Below are 5,447 nucleotides of genomic sequence, written 5' to 3'. Positions count from 1 at the left end.
AAAAAAAAAAAAAAAATCACGATGTGTTTTCTTATAATCTACTGCATATCCAGATTAAATCACTGAGAGTGTGATTTGTGTCCCATGGTTTGGTGCTAGATACATACACATCCTCACTTAGCTCCATGGCACACTGAGTATGAGGAATTTCCTTAGAATGATTTCCCTTTAATGAAATAAAGATTATATATGTATATTGAAATGGCCTATTTGCAACTTTCCCTTCCCTGATTAAACCAAAATATTTCTTTAACATTTAGCAAATACATCAACTTTTTTTTCTATAGTGTTATAGAAATTCAACATCAAAATCTGCTTTGTAGCTGATTGCCCTGAAGTTGATTAAATATACATCACACATGAACTTTCTTCAGCTGTGCATGTGAGTGCCCATGCCCCCCTTCACCAAGTCCTTATTTTTACATGGCAGTTTTTCCCATTCAGGCTTTTCTGTTTTGTGCTGAAGTTTTAAGAAGTAGCTTGTTAGGGAGAGTTAGGGGGAAATCTGCCCTCACTGAACTGTTTTTCCAGTTACTAGAGCAGTTTGTTCTGGAGACCTTCTTCTCCAATCCAGAAGCTCTTTGAAAATTGTGATGTTGTATGGATTTCTGTGCAGGAACATCATCAATTAGGGGAGGATTCACCAGATTACATAATAGCTAAGGAACGCATTAGTGAAAATTGTTAACTGAATTCAGAAGAAAAAATACCACATGGGAAAAACCACAAGGGAAAGAAAGATACTTCCTGGTTTTAAATATCACAGGGGAAAAACAAAACTACAATGTTTGAATTGCTTTCCAGGAAAGAAGGTCTGAAGGGCGTGTTCTCACCACCTGAGAAGTCCCTTCTCCTGTGCTGAGAACTAGAGACCAGGGAACCTGGCCTACGTATTCTTCTGATCCTCATTCCAATGCATTTGATAATCCGTTCTATCCTGCTCACGTTTTCTGTGCCAAATATCCAGTAAGATAGTTCTCACTTTAGGATATTTTCATTCAATTTGACAGTAACTTTCCTAGTTTGTCACATACCTGGCTTAGCTCATGAGCCAAGACTCAGAGCTGAAGTCACTTCTTGGAAAGGCTTTTCCCAAACTTATTCCATTCAATGTCTTAATACATTTCTTGACAGCTATCACTTGACTAACTTATATTCATGTATTTTTTTAGGGTCCATTTTCAGTAGAATGTGAGCTCTCGCAAAGTAAAAGCACATTTTTCTTGTTCCCAGATTTTGCCATATGCCCATAGGACACAATGCTGGATACATCTAAGGTGAATGAATGGAGGGAACAAACACAGGTGAGTGATGGCACATCAGTGTGGGGAGAGGTATGAGCTACAGAATCTCTCAGCAAATCAAAATTCATTTGTAATAGATTTATTTGACTAACTGTGACATGCATGAAAATGAAGTTCACATCTGCCCACAAATTTACACACACTCGTCACATCCATGTGGCTAGCATGCAAATTAACAGCATATCATGCGCCCCCAGAAGCCTCCATTCATTTCAGGGTCTTTATAGTTGCCCCAGATTAGCTACTATTACTGTTTAAAATAGATTAGTTTTAAAATTTATAAAAGTACAACAGTGCACTTTGTATCTTTAGGCTCTGGCTCTTTTATCCCACATAACTTTTTTACATGTCATCCACGTTGCTGTAGACAGGAGTAGTAGTTACATTGCTGTTCATATCTGCTATCGCCTATGAGAAAGTGCATAATTATTGTTTATTCTACTGTTGAAAGCATTTGAAGTTTTTTTCCCCCATTTTATACAATTATTAGTAGGATCTGTAGGAGACGCCAAGAGCCAGATGACATCCTAGCAAGATGATCTGCAGGTGAGGTGTGGACCTCGGGCCATTCGTCCACAGGAGTTCCTTGTGGAAGAAGAGCCTGTGCCCTCAGCACGTAGTCATTGTTAATTACTCCCCTCATCTGTGTTGTTCTGGCTCAATAAAAGGCTGGTGCAGAGGTTGCTCGGGGCTACGCAGAAAGTCAGGGCTAGCCCGCCTTCCACGAGCTTGTACTTCTAATCCGCCTCTCACCTGGTTCCTTCCTGCGCTAACCGAGACCAGGGCCACAGGACCCTGACCGGTCACGACAAGGATCGACATGAAAAAGTTTGTACGTGTCTTTTTCTGCATGCATACAAACATTGTTGGTTGCAGTTGTCGTTGTTTGTTAGCTGGCCCAGGCCAGGTTCAAACCCGCCAGCCTCAGTGTATATAGCCAGCACCCTAGCCGCTGAGCTACAGGCACCACTGAAATAGGATCTTTCTGATTGAAGCAGTTCTCAACCAGTGACGAGGAAAAGAAGATAAGTACCGGGTTTTCCCCATGAAATTAAAGTTTTACAGAGGTGTATGGATATTGTCAGAGCTCTGATATGTTATTTATCCAGAAAATCTCTTTTTATTTGTTTTTTGTTTGTTTTGGAGATAGGGTCTTACTCTGTCATCCTGCTTGGAGTGCAACGATGCTGTCATAGCTCACTGAAGCCTCAAACTTGTAGACTGGTAGCAAATGTCCTGCCTCAGCTTTCTGAGTAGCTGGGAGTACAGGCTTATACCACCATCCCCAGCTAAATTTTGTATATTTTATGGAAAGAGTTGTTGTACTGAGTTGCTCGGGCTGTTCTCAAACTCCTTACCTGAAACGATTCTCCCACCTGCCTTCCAAAATGCTAGGATTACAGGTGGGAGCCCTCACACTGGCCAGCAAATCCTTTTGAGGGGCTATAACACAGTAGATATTGTCCTGAGGTAGCATGTAGGGAAAAATGAAACCTCAGATCTAGATGTGGATTGATGACCCCACAAAAGGATAAAGTGCACACAAACAATTTGGCAATGCTAGCAGTATACAGGACGATACGTGGCTGGTGAGTCTGTGCTGGACTAGACATTACATCTGCTTGTTGGTGCTGTGTTTGGGACACCAAAAATATTTCCACCCTTCACTTGCAAAAGCAGTTTTTCTCAGGAAAAATTTTTCTCAGTATCTAGGTAAATGGGGTAATTAAATTAAACCAGTAACCACAAAGGATCTACTGTGAAAGAGGCAAATACTAATGCTTTCAGAAATAATGATTTGTAAATTTTAGAATTATAGTATTTGGATTAAAAAGGGTTTTACTGAGTGTTAAAATAAGCACAATCAAAATACTTTAAAACGTCAATGTTTTGTGAATCTTAGTATTAAATTTTTTATCAGCTGAGATGGACATAGCTAACATAGGTAGACCTTGCTACTGTGTTTTACAACAGGATGCAATAGATATAAACCAAATACAGAAACTCTAGTAGAAAATGGCTTTAACAAATATACAACCACAGATTGATTATGAAAGCTGACTTACCCGAATCAGAGGAATTCAACCCATAAATGAATTAGTAAACAGTGATATATGTATTCTTTAGAAGGCTATTCAGCCATAAAATGATGGAGAATTTACATTTATAATGGTTCACTACGTCTGGATAAGCTGGGGAGGGGGAAGCTTGGAAAGAAAACTCTTACACTCGGTATTTTCAGTGCAATAACCGACCAGGCTCAGAGAGGCAAGCAATGGCACCTGCTCATAAAGTAGGAAAGAAGTGCTGCTTTGAACTTAAACTTCAGGGGCTTTTAGTGAGTGTGAAAAGTAGATACATGTAACATAGCACAGAACAAAAAGTTAATTATAAACATAGAGGAAGTGTAATCTCATTACTTGACATAGGGTAAGAGTCTTTTTTTATTATTAAAGAACAAGGAAGCAACAGAAAAAAGCAGAAGAGAACATCTTATGAACAATGTCATGTAATCATAAAGTCAAAATATTACAAAACTAGTGGGTACAATTCTTAAGAGGTAGACTTTAGCTTCCTTGACTCTCCCAGGTGGTCCCATTGTATACTTTGACTTGCTCAGCAGGTCTTGATTTATAGTCACTAACTGTCTGTTCAGACCACAGCTAGTGCTGTGTGCAATGCTGGGGGGTGGGGTGCAGGAGTCCTGGCTATTGTGACAGGCTCAGGAATGTTAGCTCTGGGCAGTCTTGTTGCTAAATATTCCATATAACCCTCAGACTGTTTCAAACCCTGTGTTGTGTGCACCTCAGTGAGCCTGAGGATTCCAGACTGCTGTCAGGGCATCCTTCCAGATGTCAGCCTAAGCTGCTTCTGTCCCTGATCTTTTACCCATATTTGTAATCCACATACATCTTTTGTATTAACGTGGATAGAGTTGGAGAACATTCTCTTTAGTAAAGTATCACAAGAATGGAAAAACAAGCATGTGATGTACTCAATACTAATATGAAGCCAGTAACTAATACAGCCTGCACAAGAGAAAAACTCAATTTCATTCAAGCTGAGAGGAAGGGAGAGGAGGGAGGGAGCAGGGGCGCTGGGAGAAGGATTGGCGTGCTCCCACCTAATGGGCATAATGTAGGGTATGTCGCATACCTTGTAGGAGAAAGACACAACTACAACAGGGCCCTTTCCTAACAAATACAACATCGCAACCTTATCATTTATACCCTCATACTAATCTGAAATTTAAAAAAATCAAATGAATTACAGAAAAGAAACACTGACTCTAGCACATCAGCTAAAAGTAGGCAACCACCCAGCATGCCTCATTGGAGGACCCTAACCCTTCCCAAGTTTCTCTTTCTCCTGGAATAAGATAGTTTCTGATCTTGTAAGGAAACAGAAATGTGTGCAGAACATAGTTCTCAGAGGAATATGAGAACCAACATATCATTTTGGTTTGGATCTTTCTGTGGTTTAAATATATCACCCAAAGTTGACACATGGGAAACTTAATCCCCATGCAAAAGTGTTGAGACCTTTAAGAAATAATTAGGTCATGAAGGCTCTGTCCCTATCTAGGGAATGAGTTGCTGATAAAAGGATGGGTTTGGTTCTCTTTTCTTGTCTCTCTCTTGCAATCCCTTTGCTCTCTGCCTCTACCTGGGGAGGATACAGCATTAAAACCCCCACCAGATGTGGACTCCTCAATTTGTACTTCCCAGTCTCCAGAATCATGAGCCAAATAAACTCCCTTTTTTTTAAAATTTAGCTTTTCTTAAGTATTCTGTTAAAATACCTCCAAATGAACCAAAACATATCTTTTCACTCTTATATTCCAATATGCATGCCGAGAAAAATGTCTGCATGACTATCCTTCATTCCCCAGCCAGACATGATCCATAAAGCCATAAATTACAGGTATGTTAAATAATACCCATTTAGGCCAACTGGATGTGTCTTTATAAATCTGTTTTTGTAAAGATAAAAAATGTCTAGTATCATACCTTTAGCAAACATTATTAGCATGTGTACAAAGAGGTCCATCTGTTTGAGTCAGTCCTTGCCTACAGAGTCTCCTGAGATGATTCATGCTGCTAAATCTTTCCTTTATAATTTATAGAAAAAGATGGCCCAAAC

This window comes from Otolemur garnettii, unplaced genomic scaffold, assembly GCF_000181295.1.
Source record: "Otolemur garnettii isolate 467f Iridium unplaced genomic scaffold, OtoGar3 scaffold00033, whole genome shotgun sequence".
Taxonomy (NCBI): Eukaryota; Metazoa; Chordata; class Mammalia; order Primates; family Galagidae; genus Otolemur; species Otolemur garnettii.
This window is presented reverse-complemented; position numbering follows the sequence as displayed.